This window comes from Sus scrofa, chromosome 3, assembly GCF_054392235.1.
Source record: "Sus scrofa isolate SSC_HxYL_T2T_F1_AM1 chromosome 3, Sscrofa_HxYL_maternal_Yorkshire_Landrace_v2.0, whole genome shotgun sequence".
Taxonomy (NCBI): Eukaryota; Metazoa; Chordata; class Mammalia; order Artiodactyla; family Suidae; genus Sus; species Sus scrofa.
Genome location: NC_139385.1, coordinates 110,774,750 through 110,791,549, shown reverse-complemented (window position 1 = coordinate 110,791,549; position 16,800 = coordinate 110,774,750). Strand labels below are relative to the sequence as shown.

The following is a 16,800-nucleotide window of genomic DNA, read 5'->3' as shown; positions in this document are numbered from 1 at the left end:
GGCTTAAGTCCTAATTTTGCCCCAAATAAAACTTAACTCTCAGCTTTCAGCTTGTGCATTTTTTTTTTAAGTCAACACAAGTCAAGCCCAACCACAGACAAAGAACCACCATCTTGCTCTCAACTCCCATCCTGTGGTTAAATTCAAAGAACACACTCTACACGTCCAACTATGCTGCTGAGTTCTAGATTGATACAAACACTCTAGAAAAAAACTAAAATCTATGCTGACTCTGTGATGCCTTTTGATACACTTACCAGAAAGGAAGAAAGTGCCAGATGGAGGTAGAGAAACCAACAGGACTGTGAATGGTGGGCACAAAACAGCCTCGAATTTGCACTTTGGGTCCTACTTTTAGATTGTGAATAATTTCAGTGTCTGTGCCCAAACTAGTAACAGCACTTTGTGGAGAATGGAATTAAATCGCTAATTACAACTTTTATTTAAAAATGTTCAAAGCCATAGTGGTTGCTCTCTCTGCAAGGAATGGGTCCCACCTTACTAGAAGGGTTCCAACAGTGACAGCCTGATGTCTGATGAAATGGCACCAAGGACTTCATCACTGAGTATGAAGCCTAAATGATATCCACATACCAACCAATGCTCGGATTTCAAGATCTCGTGCCCTTAAATCTCTTTGCTACTAAAAAACGGGAGTATTATGTATCAAGGCACAGTCCAGTTCTCTACCGTCAGTGTCCTTGGTCCAACAATTATATAGGAAAGGCAAACAACAACAACAACAACAAAACTGATTTTAAACTACAGCTTAAATCAGTGCTTTGTTCCTTTCTTCAAATAGATTTTTCTACTAGCCACCAATTTCTTACAATAAACAAATCCAGAATATTCCAGTTAAGTCATTTTTAACTCAAAATAATATTCAATTTTGCCACCCAAGAGGATATCAAAGGTAATTTATCTAGATAAATGACTATAGAAGATGAAAGTATGAGTAAGCCATACTTCCAGAGATATGGTTTTCAAAAATGATGCTTAAAGATCCAAAATAACGGATTTTTTAAAAATCTGGGTATATAACTATATCATAACTATATTGTATACATACATATGTGGGTACCCAGAATACCAAAGGTGAATCATCATGTCTTAATGATTAAACCAGGTTAAAACTAGAAATGATAGAAAATCTTGATCTAAAATTAAAAAACCAACAACCCCAGAAGGCCAGGGACTAGTTCTTGATAGCATCACTGGAGTTAATAATTCCAAGAGGGAAAAATATAGCCATGACCGTAAATTAAACTTGGTGTTTCTTGCTGACTAAACTCTGCAAGCTGCTGTTAAAAATGCTTGTTTCTTATCTAGCAAAACATCTGCTTTTTGATGCTAAAAGTGGGACCCTGAGGGAAGTAGTGATCTTTCCCAAGGCAACTTGATTAATAGTAGGCTTCTAAATTTTAGCTAAACGACATTCTGATGAAGCCAGCAGTACTGAATAATTGTTTCCACAAATAATCCTAGGATATATTTCCTTTTTCTCCAGGATTTTAGATGGTAGGACTCTGAGATGCACTGTTTTCCTATTGGCTCCTATAGTTAACCCACAAGTCAGTCGGTGGTGTTTGCTGACCTGAACCATGTGCTGCACGACATCTTAGTTCACTGGTTTCTAGGAGAGAAACCATCTGAATGTGGAGAAACAATAAACAAATAGACGTAATGTTTAAAACAAGGAATTAAATTTATTGCAGTAGAGTGGAAATGCAAGAATAAAACTCTCCTCTCAAATACACAGAGGTGGGCAATCGAGAGTTGCACAAGATATAAAAAGTATTGTTGGCAGTGAATAATCTGTATGCAAAGTGAGGAGAAGATGCTTCAAGGACAAAACAAGGTTTTGAAAAATATGGGAGAGCTGATGGTGGCTTGAAAACATAAAATAAGTCCTTAGAACACACTGGAGGAAATAAGGACAGGAGAGAGAGACGGAGAGGAGAGAGAAAAGGAAAGTGGTATGGGAAGGAAATGGAAAGTCTGCTGAATCAGGAATCACATGACCTGAATTCATGTCTCTGACCCCTCCTGGCCATGCGATCTTGACCAATTCTTATCATCATCATCATCATAACAGCTATAATTTCAGAGAATTTACAATGACCTCAGCCCTTTATACAGATTACGGACTATCTCCTTTAATCCTCCCAGCAATTTTACAAGCAAGATCCTATCATCCCCACATCCTAGATGAAGAAAAAGATTCAGAAATCATAAATAATCATCCCAAAGTTTTACAACTAGTAGATGTCAGAACCAGGGTTTTTTTCCCTGGCTTGAAAGCCTGTGTATAATTTGAAAGCACCCACAGTGGTGGGGGACACCTCCTTAATGTAACCTCTCAGGACCCCAGTCTCTTCATTTAGAAAGAGATGATCACAATTCCTTCTATAATCACATGAAGATGTGTATCTGCTATCTTTTGCCACAGTAACTTAACTTTCTCTTGGGTCCATGAGAAGACTAAGCAGTCTGCTGGACTTGGCTGGACTTATGGGACCTGAGCATGTGCTGGGTGGTCCTCTGGTTGTTGGTGATCTGGCTGACATCAATGAGATAACTAGTTCTGCTCCCTATGGACTCTCATCTCCAACAGGCAAGTCCAGGTTTGTTCCCATTACAGAGACAGGGAAAGCATGCATTCCTCTTGAATCCTAGGGTCAGAACTGGCATGACATCAGTTACACCACGTTCTATTAGCTAAGTAAATCACAAGACCAGCATAGATTCCGGAGCTAGGGAAACAGACTTCAAAATCACATTTCAATGTACATATATACATGTATGACTGGGTCACTTTGCTATTGAGTAGAAACTGGTACAACAGTGTAAATCAATTGTAATTTTAAAAAAGGAAAAGAAATCACATTTTAAAAGACATGTGTACATGGAAGAGTGAAAAAATAGGGCCATTTTTCATTCATTCTAGCATAGGATATATGTAAATATGCTATATAAACTGTAAACTGTCACATCATTCCTATCTAAAACCTTTATCTGTCATGGTGTTGCCGCAGCCTTCGCCAAGGTCACAGCTGGAGTCGCTGCAGCTGCAACTTAGAATTGATCCCTGGCCTGGGAACTTCCACATACCATGCGTATGGAAAACAAAACAAAGCAAAACAAAAGACAAGACACTGCCACCAATACCAGTACAACTTTTCATTGCTGTCATCTCTCCTAGCTGCTTTTGTGGATAAGAGCTAGACAAAACCATGTCATGAGAATCAGTGCATCGGGTTTTTCTCATGCTCTCTGAACTCACATAAGATTTTTCTCTAGGCCCTTGCCCTAAGACTCTATCCACACTTACTTTCTGTTAAATTAGAAATTTCTTCCAGAATTAAAAAAATCAAGGAAAATAATTTCCAGGATTGGTATCATTTATTCTTGGCCTTTCTGAAATTGTACATTCCATCATTTTCTTCCTAAACCAAAATCCCAAATTCATAGTTAAAGTGCTTTAAAACCACACTCCACAGGTTCCTAAGGGACATAGCCTGGGAGGGCATCAGATGAGCACAGGGATTTATGTTAAGCCCTGAAAGTTACTGTGATTTGGACAAAAAAGCTGCTGTAACCAGAAATTCCAAAGATTCCCTATTTTCTGTCTCAAAACTATCCATATATGTTTAAGTCCCCCATGAGCCTACAGGAGGATGTCCACCCTTATCATGTAACTTTTCTAGGCCAGTGGTTCTCAACCCTGGCAAGGCTACATATCAGAAGCACCTGGAGAGCTTTTTAAAAATCCCATGCCCAAATCACACCCAGGACAATCGCATCAGATTCAATGGGGAAGCAACACCAGCTCCAGCATTTTTTTGAAACTCCCTATTGATTCCCATGTACCCCCAAAATTGAGAGCTACTGCAAGGGGCCCTTACCTTCCCCATCTAGGAATAGAAGGCATTGCACTAAATTCCAATGTGTACTAGGTTTCAGTTCTATGTTTCTCTTTGAATTGCTAGCAAAATAGCTTGGCAACTTCTGATTAAACCATTTTGAAACAGTGTAGAATAGAAAGAAGCTCTGGATTCTATGCTGCAGTTAAATCTCTGGTCAGTTACTTACTAGGTACAAGACTTGGAGCAAGTTATTTAACCTCCTTAGCTTCTCTGAACCTTGACTTCCTCCTAAAGGAAAGGGCATAATCCTATCACATAGGCTGTTTAAAGACTCAGTGAGCTTAAGTATATAAAATGCCCCCATAGTAGACAATCAATAAATATCCATTTCTTTCTCCCTTTGCCTGCAGACTCTTGAACAAGCTGCTCAGCATCCTCGGGTGGCCTGCTGTTGACCCTGAGAGCAAAAGGAAAGAACAGCACTCAAACGTACATGACATGGGTCTGTACACAATGAAGGAGTCCAGTTGTCTGCCTTTCACATGCAACTGAAATCCTGCTAATTCTCTTGCAGTGAAATATCATTACATCTCTGCTTGTTAGGGCTCTCTCCATGGGGAGGGGGTGGTGAGGGGGTGGGGTGTCCAAATGGCATTTGCTCTGTCCAAAAACATCATTGATGGTGTCTTTATTTTCTTCTCCATCAGCTCAGCAGGGCTTATGCAGACAAAGTTTGAGGGAAAGGCCACATAGGGAAGCATGGCCAAGGACCTGCCAGCCTCCCTCTGCACCAGACTGGTGCACCAAAAAAGCAAAGAACTAAAAATGACCTCAGAGTAAAGCAATATCACCATTGCAGCTACAGAACAGCAAAATGATCTCTGGATAGTAGAACTGTTTTCTTTGCTAAACATAAGTTTCCTGGACAGGAATGCACGGCTGCAAACATACCTCTGCACAATGGAGTATCATTAAATCTCTATCGTTTTTTTACAAAAGGCTGGCGCCACAAAGCAAATGGCTTTTTCTATTTTTTGGTCTCTCTGCATTTGTAACAAATAAGAGATGCAGTTAGACTTTCCCTAAATGTATTTTTAAATGATTAAACCTATTTTCTTGGTTCTGACTCATTTTCCAATTACAGAAGATCTTTATAAATTAAGACTGACCGAACGGGAGCAAAGCAGAAATTGTAAGAATATTATTGATTAAATGATATGTCACTGAATGTCATCCATTTAAACAGTCATTGCAAAATGACCAATCTGTGGAACTCTGCCTTCAGCAGCCCCTCAACCATGCAATTTAGGACAAGTCATGCTGCCCCCATCCTCAACCTTATTCTGGTAAACTTCCCTTATACTCCAGTATCACCAAGCCTGCACCCCATTGTGGTGATTAATTACATGTTGGTGCTCACAGCTTTCCTTGTCTTCACTTTGTTTCTTATTAAAGTCAAAGATTTTTTAAAAAACTAACATGCTTAGCTTCCATGGCACAGGGACTACCTAGCCAATATTTAAGCCTATGCAAAATGGAACTGTTTTGATCAGAAATACTGAGTTGTTAGTGAATGTTGTATTTCTCCCTGATCTTACATCTCACTGAAATTGGTTTTTATCACCACTTAAGTCTTACACATCTATTTATTTGTATTATTTACGTCTGCAAATTCTAGGCCAGAGGTCTACAAACTCTGGCCATGGGTCAGATCAGGCCCACCATTTGTTTTTGTACATAAAGTGATTGTTTACCTAGTCACATCCACTCCTTTGCATATTGTCTGTGGCTGCTTTCCCATTACAAAGGCAGAGCTGAGTAGTTGTGACAAAGTCTGGTCTGAAAAGCCAAAAACATTTATTATCTGGCCTCTTCCATAAAAAGTTAACTAAGACCTGTTCTAAACACTAGGTTTCCTAAGAACAAGGATTTTTGCTATAAACTCAGTGACCTGCACAAAGTAGGTGTTAAGTGCACATCCTTTGCATAAATAAATTATGTGAAATATGTTTATCATCTCAGCCACAAAAACACTGTTCAGGTGCAGGGCTTCAGAAAGAAAACAAGCAGATGTGTGTTATTTACAGATTTAAAAACCTGGAGAAATCCTAAAGATGAACAAATCCCTAAATTTTCAGCTGAGGAGACGGAGGTCCAGAAAGCTGACTTGAGTCTCCCAAGGTCAAGCCCAAGGAGAAGTGGGGCCTACTCCAGCAGCATATTTGTTTTTCCTTTAATTAATAAGGCACTCTGTGAAGTTAGCCTGTTCTCAGGAGGGCCAAGGTTTTGAACACAATATGCATGCAATAATAATCACACTTATTTGGAACTTTCAATTCTGACTTATTCCCTGAAGTTCTTTAAATGCTCACTACCCCAATACATTTTCATAAATTTGATTTGTGAATGTTATGCATGCATTGAAGAACCTAAAGTGCAGCGTTTTTTTTTTTTTTTTTTTTTTTTTAACAAACTGTGTTAATTAAACTGATGCCCAGAGAAAGTTCCGGTGCCCGGTGAATGATTACTCCATCCACCACCTATCTGTTTTGACAAAAATTTGTCCAGATCCGATATCCCAAAGTACTGGCTTGAATTTTAAGGCATCCACCTACTCCCTGAAGTGCAAGAGAAAGAATAATTTAATTCTGCCAAGTCACACTAAAAAGTAGAAAAGGATTGCCTAGCACAGCTCGATTTCTCTGTCTCTTGCCAATATTGGCTGAGAAAGAAATGCTGGGTGGTTTGGTGTCTCCAATGCACTAAGGCAATTTTTCTTATATCATCATTTATTTTTTTCCTCCCCAAGTTCTTTCTAATTCAGTCCCATAAAGGAAAGATCAGAGACAGAAATAAATCAGGGAACAGGTCTGCAAGGCCTGGAACCCACAGTCACAGCTCATTTCACTCACTAGAAACCACTGGTTAGACTCCCTAGTCAGCCAGGCACTGTGATGGGCACTCGGGGAGATAGAAAGCCATTTGGGCCCCAGAAAGAAGGGACATTTCATAGAGGAGAGAGATAAAGAGAGGATGACATGGGTCATCTGAGACCATGAGGTGGGTCCACTGAGTCCATGAGGTAAGCCCAGAGTGCAGTGAGGACCCTGAGGGACACCAAGGCCAGACTGTCCCCAAGGTCAAGTTAAAAGTTAGATAAAAAGGAGAAGTAGGAACAAATTCCGTGAATGTGAAGTTATATGTTCAAAGACAAGGAAGTAAGAGAAAACAGGAAATATTTATGGGAGTGGAAACAGTCTAGTATGTCTGGAGCCTCAAGTGGAAAGTGAACCTAAAACTGAAGGCTCAGATCTTTAAGCTTTGACAATGTACAACTTACAACAAGCACTTGCTCCAGTCTGTTCTCAGTGCTAGACTTGGCACCAAGACCTCCTTTAAGGTGGAGTTCTCATTGTGGCTCAGCGGAAATGAATCCAACTAGTATCCATGGATGCGGGTTAAATCCCTGGCCCTACTCGGTCGGTTAAAGATCTGGCATTGCCGTGAGCCGTGGTGTACGTTGCAGATGCAGCTCGGATCTGGCATCGCTGTGGTGTAGGCTGGCAGCTGTAGCTCTGATTCTACCCCTAGCCTGGAAATTACTATATAAAAAGCAAAAAAAAAAAAAAAGAGAGAGAGAGAGAGAAGATATCCTTTAAGGTGAAAAAGGTATCTTCAAGGTTAATCTTCTGGAGAGCAGGAACTCAGTGGCCTCCTGGTTCTAATCTCCCATCCAATTTTATTCAAACATCCTAAATAGAAGATAGTCTGTCCCTGGTTTGAACACTTCCAGAGACATGGCGCTTACTGCCTCAGGAAGTAGCGTATAAGAAAATTTTCTATGTCAAATTAGAAACTGCCTTCCTCTAACTTCTTCCCAACTTCCATACGACAGTGGCCAACAACTTTTCTGTGAAGAAAGGCTCAAATCACAGTAAACAGAGCCCAGAGATCAGGTTTTGAACTTTATACAGACTTAATACCCCACTCACCACATTCCAAGATGCAGTTTATTTCCATCTCCCCAAGAAATGCAGGTCATCCCAGAACCAAGGATCTTCTGAATCAGGACATGTCTCCAAGGGTGATTGAGCACATGTACCCTGAACATCTAGACCCAAGAAACAAAGAAGGCCAGAGGAACCAAAAAAAAAAAAAAAAAAGGCAAAATATAGAAGCCAAAGCACATAGCTCCATGGGTAGGAGCTAAAGGGCAAAAGCTGGAATCAGGCAGACAAGTCCTGGAGGAAGTGGAATCATGTTGCAGTGGTTCAGCTGCATGTCTCAGATTCACGGGGTATAAGAGAAGCTATGCAACCATAAAGGCACTTTAACTTATGACCAAGAAAGGAACAGGTGCAATCTTAGAGACAGAAACTATAATGTTACAGGGAGAAAATGTAATATTACTTAGATGTTATTTATAATGTTAAGTCAGAAAATATAATGTTACTCAGTTACAGGGAGAAGGCAGAATTACTCAAATCCTATTTTGCTTTCCTCCTTGCTACTGAGAAAATGATGCTGACTCTGCAGAGAAGATGACACATTGTCAATAAAGAATGGAAGCCAGGGATAGATGAAAAGACAGTAAGATACCCATAAGTGCAGTTTTACATTTGTTCGAGGGCCTGGCCCAGATTAATTCCAAGACAGTGGAAGAAACTTCAGGTGCTATCCAAACTGCAAATCTGTGCAAAACCATGGTCAATGAGCACAGAGTCAAAGACCAGAGCCAAGCTATCACCATCTCAGTTACCAAAAAGAGAAGTAGTTAGATTCTGTGAAAAATGTGAAATTTTAGATAGCCATAGTACTAATAAATATACAGGAGAAGCTTAGAACCAAGTAGTGAGGGAGAAGCCATGACTAAACATACCATAAGCAATTAATACTGAGAGAGGCAAATGCAGAACTGATGAAGCAAACTGCTCACCATGCCCGGTGCTGTTCCAAGCACTTAATCCTCAGACCAACCTTAAGAGGTAGGTGCTATTATTACCCCATTTCACAGATGAGAAAACCAAGGCACATACTTTATGTAACTTGCCCAAAATTGCACAGCTAGTAACTGGCAGAACTAGGAACGGAACCACCATCAGTGCTGCCTCCCCAACGAATTCAAAGGTTGGTATGGAGGGGACTTTGAGAAGGAAGAGGAATTGGACAAAGTTGAAGGATTAAAATAAATTGGAGAGTGAGCTCAAGCCAGGACCTGGGGAGGTGTATGGGGACCATGAATATCCTCACTGGAGCTCAAGGGGGCATGATGAAGACTGAGAAAAATATGATGACAAGCATGAAGCCAGATTTAGAGCATCTTACATGGGACAAAGAGGAGACTGGCTTTCAGTTCCATTCCCAGGTGTGCTTGAGCCTTTCATGAGCACCTTTCAAATTTTCTCTTTGCTTCTAAGATCTCCCTTCTTATCTTATTAAAGCCATTTTTAGTTGAAAGTAATATAAATCTTTTCAAAAATGCAAATGCCAAAGGAAAATGTTTGAGAAGGGGAACTTCATTGGGAAAATTCAAGGTCAGGAAGAGCAATTGAGCCTCACAAGGGCCTTGAACCCAATATTCTATGTCAAAGGATGAAGTCCCGGTGACCTTTTAGTTGGCATTGCTGATGAGGGTGAGACCTAGGAAAGCCCCAGTTATGTGTATCTGTATCTTGTCTCCCCATCTAAACAAGTATTTTATAACTTCTATCTCTGACAAACACAGTAAGAAATACATTCTGTATCAAGACCTAGTTTACACATATTTACAATCATAAACAGTATATTATCCCCCAGGATAATACATACAGCCCAAGACCCATACTCAGAACATTTGTTGGCTGATTGGTTGATGACTGGTGAATATATTGCTTTCCTAACATTTAGAATAAAATAATCATAAAGATCCAGGAGTTCCCGTTGTGGCTTAGCGGTAACAAACCTGACTAGTAACCATGAGGATGTGGGTTCGACCCCTGGCCTCGCTCAGTGGGTTAAGGATCCAGCGTTGAGGTGAGCCATGGTATAAGTTGCAGATGTGGCTTGGATTCTGCCTTGCTGTGGTTGTGGCGGAGACCAGCATCTGCAGCTCCAATTTGACCCCTAGCCTGGGACCTTCTATATGCCACAGGTGCAGCCCGAAAAAGTAAATAAATAAATAAATAACATAACATAATCATAACGATTCAGAGAAAATAGACTATAGAAATTATCTTACATGAGGACTTTCAACGTTATTTTATCAAATGATTCTTCTAAATAAAATCTCTTTTTCTTAATTGAAGTAAAGTTGATGTATAATGTCTTTGTTTCCGGTGTACAGCAAAGTGATTCATGTGTGTGTGTGTGCACACACACATATGCACACGTATATATATATTCTTCTTTAGATATTTTTCTATTATTGGTTATTATAAGATATTGAATACAATTCCCTGTGTTATACAGTAGAACCTTGTTGTTTATCTATTTTATATAGAGTAGTATATATCTGTTAAACCCCAAATCCTACTTTATATCTCCCTTCCCTTTTCCCCTTTAGTCACCACAAGTTTGTTTTCTATGTATGTGGGTCTGTTTCTGTTTTGTGACTAAATTCATTTGTATCATATTTTTAGCTTCCACATATAAGTGATATCATATGATATTTTTCTTTCACTTACCATGATAATCTCTAGATCCATCCATGTTGCTGCAGATGGTATTATTTCATTCTTTTTTATAGCTGAGCAATATCCCACTGTGTGTGTGTGTCTGTGTGTGTGTGTGTGTGTGTGTGTATTTATATCCATTCATCTATTGATGGACACTTAGGTTGCTTCCATGTCTTGGCTATTATAAATAGTACTGCTATGAACTCCAAATGAAATCTCAACCAAAGGTCAATATATAAGGTACAGGGTCAAAAATTTATTAACACTATACTCAGTGCAGAGAAAACAGAACTTTTTAAATTTTTCTGTAATGGATCTGATTTTTAAAAATCCTCTTACCACCAAACCTGCTCCCCAATGTCCAGACACCACATTGGATAGATGGGGCAGAGGAAGGGAGAAATGAACAAATGCATTTCAATTTAGTAAACTCAGTCTCATTTTCACTGACAGCTTTTCTGGTTTTCTCCCCCTCCCAGGTCCTCTCCAAGAAGGTATCTATATACAGGGAGTACATGTGGCCTTGTGGCACTGGAGGTTGGCATGGGGATCAGAGAAGAACTCACACTCTACCACCACCTCCTGCTGGTTCCTGGGTCCACATGAATATGATTGGTCAACCCCACAACTATATCCCAGCCATTCTGCTGACTCCCTCTGCCGACCATCTATAGCAGATATAATTCACTATTATAGTCACCAATAGTCACCAAGACTATTCTTTCTTGGTCTGGTCAGGCCCAGGGTCTCCCTTCTCTCTTGGCCCCATTTCAGCTCTCACCAACCCAGCAGGGCCCTTAAAGTGACCCTTCTACAGTCCTGACCCCAAAGTCCTATCTTACAGCCTCAGCAACATGGCCAGAGACACCACACCACCCCTTCCCACCTCTGGCAATCTTCCCAGCCAGGCTCCCTAAGAAAGGAGCTTTGCTCTATTCAGGAGCTAAGGCCAGGCCCTCACTTTCACCAAATGGATTCCAGCTTGCAGAGGGTACACTTCAAGGTAACCTCCCAGAGCCTTGAATGGGAGCAGCACAAAAGACCAGCTTCCCTCAATCTACTAATTCAGCCCCCTTCACAGATTTAACCAGTCAGGGGAAACAGCACATGTGCCTTTCTTCCCATTCCTCTATCTCCCCTCTTCTTCCCACAGCCTCTCAGGCTGGGAGGGGCAGGTTCTCTTCCTTCCTCTTTCTCATCAATTAGAGCATTTTCCTGTTCTTTCCCCCTCTTCCTCTAGAGTTATAATGGTGAACACAGTGGAGACAGAGACCATTTCAGGTTCATAAAAGAACCTAAATTCAAAGGTGTCTCAAAATTGCAATACCCACTTTATGTAAAACAAGTGAAAATGAAGCCAGGATGCTCAGAGTCCCACTTGCTTGCTAGGCTCTCCCTTACTCTTCTCAGAGCCCCTAAGGAATATCTAAGGAATCCCAGAGATATTGAAACACACTGGGGAAACCACTGATACAATCCAGCTCTCCAACAGAACTTTCTGCAATGATGGAAACATGTCATGTCTACACTATCTGTTATGGTAGCCACTAGTCACATGTGGCTATGGAGCACTTGAGATGTAGGTAGTGCAACTGAGAAACTGAATTTTTAATTTCATTCATTTTTTTTTCTTTTTTGGCTGTACCTGTGGCATATGGAAGTTCCGGAGCTAGGGGTCAAATCAGAGCAACAGTCAACACCTCAGCCACAGAAACGTCGGATTTGAGCCGCATCTGCAACCTACAGCAATTCCAGATCCTTAACCCACTGAGTAAGACCAAGGATAGAATCCACGTCCTCACAGAGACAACATCTGGTCCTTAACCCACTGATAATAGGAACCCAAATTTCATTAAATTGTAACTAATTTAAATAGCTACCATATTGGATAGCCTTGCCCATTCATTGTACAAATAGAAGGACGACGAGGCCCAAAATCCCTCACCAAACTTATGGTAGTCTTAGCACAAAGATTCAGGTCCCATCTTATCTCACCCATTCTTTCCACCACTTCTCAGCTGTCGCATCCAGGTCACTGTCCAGCACAGTGCTTCCTGGCTGCTTCCTACTTTGCTGAGGTATGCTGGGGGTTTCTTACAGCATGTATTCTTACACCATGAAACTTGGTTTGGATCCAAGCATTCCTTTTTTAAAGAAGGGAATCTGATCTGTCCAGAACTTTAACCGTCAAGGGTGAAGGTATGAAGAATGCTGCTATAAAAATTTCAGCATAGTGTGAGCTCAGCTATAATGACATCCGGATGAGTGGTCCCCATGGATCTGGTATTTTGAGCATCCACAAGTGCAAGTGAACTTCTTCATCAGAAAATGTGACTTCCTGATAGATCTTGATGGCCACAGCAAAACAGCACAACCAGGTGAGAGGACATTTGGTAAGGAGATGTGGGAGCTGGGAAAAGGCTTTTCATTAACAAACACACATTCTTAGGCAAGCCCTCTACCTGTACTGGGCCCCCATTTCATAGTCTATAAAATATACAATGGGCTACCCCCTCCTCCCTTATTTCAAGGATGTTATAAAGATGAATCAGCAAAATATATGAGGTGCTCCTTATTCCTATGAAGAAAAGCACTCTATAAAGTTTCAAATTTCTCATTATCAAACACGAAAGTCAAGGTTTTTTTTAAGTATAAGATAGGTAAAATCAAGCATCTTTTATCACTTTCTGCCAAAAATTATCATACTGTTAACATGGGACTACACTGGTGTGCATTTAACTGGAAACCTCACATTGGAGACTATTCTACTGTTATTTAAAAGTTGAGCAATGATTCACAATGACAGGAGCCAAATTTCTTTGCTATCTCCAGTTGCAGGGAGTAACGGATTTTAAAAAGACATATTTATAATCTGTGCACATATTTTCACCAGCTAGTAAGTTGAAAAGCTTAAAGGAAGTAAGTTGGGTGTGGGATTTCAGGAAAATACAATGGAAACTCGAATCATCTGTGTCAACTTTACCTTTTGCCTTGAACAGTAAAAATTATAATAATGACATTCTATCCTGTTGTAGCCAAAGAAGAAACCGCAGAAACACAGCTTTGGAGCATCTTGGTCCCACCCTTTGGGCTATGGATGTACATGCATGAGTCAGCAGCCTGGGGAGCCAATGACATATACAGCAGAATAGCAGAATCAATTGCTTCCTCCTTCACTCTCCCACATCAATCTGCTTATGCTTCCATTATAGGGCTTGCCATATTGTGTTTTAGTAATTAATTACTATCCCACAAGACAGTGCGCTTCTAGAGGGTAAAGCCTGTGTTATTTGTATCTGTATCCCATGATGGGCAGGTGGAAAATTATCATTGTATTGGGTAATCACTGGTGCACTGGGAACCAACACTTTCAACTCCAAGTGCCCCCAAAGCATCAAAGTCACCCAAACTCTGTGCACATGATTGATCTTAGATTGGCAATATTTATTCCAATATATAATAATATATTATTTGGAATAATATATTCCAAATAAGCTTGATTCCAGAGTTATAACCAAGGCTTCAACCTCAATAGTGGAGAAATACTAGCACATTAGCTAAACCAGAAAATCTCAGCCAATTTCCTCCCTAGCCATGAAACACAAGATGCTTACATTGGATGTTTGGTTTGTAACCTGTTTATGCCAGTACCCCAATACCCCATCAGCATCCTCTACCCCCACATCTGAGATTTGATTCACAAGTATTCTGAACATTTGTATCCAGTCTGGAGTCTGAATTCATTCATATGACCTTTCAGAACAAATTGGCTACTGGTTTCTTGGAAGTAAAGAAAACTCTGAGGTAAAGACGCAAAGGGCAAATTCCAATAATAAGCCAAAATGTCAACACTGATAGGGACTTTCAGGATTATATGGTCCACCCCCTCACTTTTTCAACAAAGTGACGTAGCCAGTGTTCCATGGCTATGCAGCAACAGAGCAAGGACTTGAACTCAGGTCTCTACATACACTCCTGGTCTAGGTTGGGTGAACAACGTCCCTAATTTTCCCAAAATTCTTAATACATGAAACTTGCCATTTTCAAAGCAGAACAGCCCAGGCCAACTGTCTCTGTTTGCCTAAGACTGCAAGGTTTCCAGGAAATAGGACCTTCAGGGCAAAAACAGGAAAAGCCCCAGGCAAACTGGTACCAGCTGGTCAGACTAAGTCCAGTGCTCCCTTTCCTACATAAATCTGCCGCTGTTATCAGTCTCCTAAAATGCCGTGCTGGTTCTGCCTCAAATGCTTAAGCCCAGTAAAAGCCCAGCAATAAGAAATAACATTTGATAGCTGTTGCACAGCTGTGTCCCCTTTACGAGGGATAAAATTCTATCCATTAATTACAACACATAAATGATCAAAACTAGAGTCTCAGATTCTCTATGAATTTTTTAAAATAATTTTCAGGTCTTTAAATAATTAAAAGTTCAAAAAATTCAGGGGGAAGAAAATGAGCTCATGAAAAAGAGCATTATGAAGCCAGTCCTCTTTAAGTATCAAACTATTATTCTATGTCCAAACTAATCAAGTTGTTGCTGCTGAGAAAAGAAGGCCATGGAAGCCTCACAAAGTTATGCTGATTAATTATCCCAAGAGTCATTACAGAATGCAACCATTACTCACAAGGCACTCCTCTGACACTGTAATTAGCCTACAAACCTTGTGATTCCAGGGAAGGCTTCAGAGCCTGTGCTTAAAATTCCTACAGCATTTCCCACAAGGGAGCTGGAGCTGATATTTCAGGCTCTTTGAGGGGACCTGGGATTCTGAGTGCATGATAGCTCCATTCATAATACACGTATCTTTCTTCCCTCCAACTTCAATCAGCAGTTTCACAAAATCAGGTCGTCAGGAGAATTCGATAGGAAAGTGTTGCTGGATTCAGCCAATCCTACAGCCATGAAGTCATAGACTAACTGGTCAGACACCTCATTGGGAATTTCATATATGCACACTTTCCACCTCACAACCATTCTTCAAGGCCAATGTCATTTTCTCACATATATGAGTGAGACACTGAAGCTCTGAGCACTCAGAGACTCCTAGGTGACAGAGCTAGTGAGAAGCAGTGCCAGTCTGAGTATGGGTCTCTCTCGTACCCAATTCCAGGTCCTTTCCTCCAGCAGATCTGCTCCCTGATGTCCCCTCCCCTCCAGAGAAGCTGTTCAACTCCCACATTTTGAGAAGTTTGAGCTCGTAAAGGATAGCATGTGTCACACTGTATATACGAGACTTAAGTTACCTGGTGAGACTTAAGAAGATGATGGGCTCCCGGGTAGACATTTACAACCAGCCTCTTGTTTATACTTCCTGATGCAGGAGATAGGTGGGCTCTGGGATAGCTGTTTATACCCAGCCACCTATCTATATACTTCAGAATAGAAACAGCAACAGGCACAAGGCAAATAATTGGTTCTTGTCTTCTGTGGACATGTTAAACAATGGTCAAAACAGGGGCAGAGAGGGGATAAGCCCTGCTTCGGCAAGAGCTCACATACTTCCCATTCTCCGGGTCAGGGAGACCCCAACTCTACATGCTCAGAGAGATCCCTCTGAGTCAGAAAGGAAGGGGGTGCCAGGCCATAAAACTTCTGGATAACCTTCCCACCATGCCTTGCTTGGGAATCCATCCTGGCCAAAAGATGCACATGCAGATCAGGGAGTGCCCTGGGTCTTCAGGTGTGAAAGATAAAACAAGATAATGGGCCAAAGGGAAACAAAGACCTGGAAGAATTTCCCCACGTAAGTGGCTGAAATCACCTCTCTGCACTTCCCATTCAGGGGAATGCCCAAAACCACACTCCTCCCTTGGGTGTGTATTACTGCTCTGCTTCTGCCGTAGATAAACAGACTAATTCTCTGTGTGCTCTCCCACATGTTGTACTGTGTTCTAACAACAAACTAAGTACCTGCTTTTACAGTCTTTGCCTCCTTGAAACATTCTTGCCCAGATTCAGTTCCTGAGCAGCGAATTAAGATCTCGCTTCAAACCATCACTCACTGTTGTGTTTCCAATATCTCCAGGAAAAGGAAAATACCTACTCTCCCTACTAAATGGAGAGAAAAAATTCCACCTTATAATTAAATGTATTTACCAAAACCCCATCTGTTAGTTAAAAAATACATAAACCAGTTAAGGCATTTTCCAATACAGCCACAGTTAATAAGCTATGAAATGCATGATCTTACATATGATCTGCCATATGGAAATCTCATCTCTAGTTATAGGCTGGCTACTATCCCTATACAAATCTACAGTCCATACTCCATACAGGGATA

At 40.8% G+C, this 16,800-nt stretch overlaps 2 long non-coding RNA genes across 43 annotated transcripts in view; one reads left to right on the top strand and one right to left on the bottom strand.

Moving 5' to 3' along the window:
- Positions 1–16,800, top strand: part of LOC146404854 (uncharacterized) — a 1,116,837-nt gene that overhangs the window by 516,197 nt on the left and 583,840 nt on the right. The window lies entirely within an intron of this gene.
- LOC102165712 (uncharacterized) overlaps positions 1–16,800 on the bottom strand; it is an 846,917-nt gene that overhangs the window by 538,681 nt on the left and 291,436 nt on the right. The window contains exons 6-7 of one of the 40 annotated variants that reach the window (XR_014842093.1): positions 16,431–16,571; positions 15,764–15,941 (exon numbers count right to left, since the gene is read on the bottom strand). The exons of 36 other annotated variants lie outside the window; for them this stretch is intronic. This is a non-coding gene — a long non-coding RNA (uncharacterized LOC102165712). Of the gene's footprint in view, positions 1–7,858; positions 8,119–12,164; positions 12,260–12,514; positions 12,560–15,763; positions 15,942–16,430; positions 16,572–16,800 lie in introns of those variants that run through there. 3 more of the 40 variants (XR_014842127.1, XR_014842125.1, XR_014842132.1) reach the window with 3 other exon arrangements.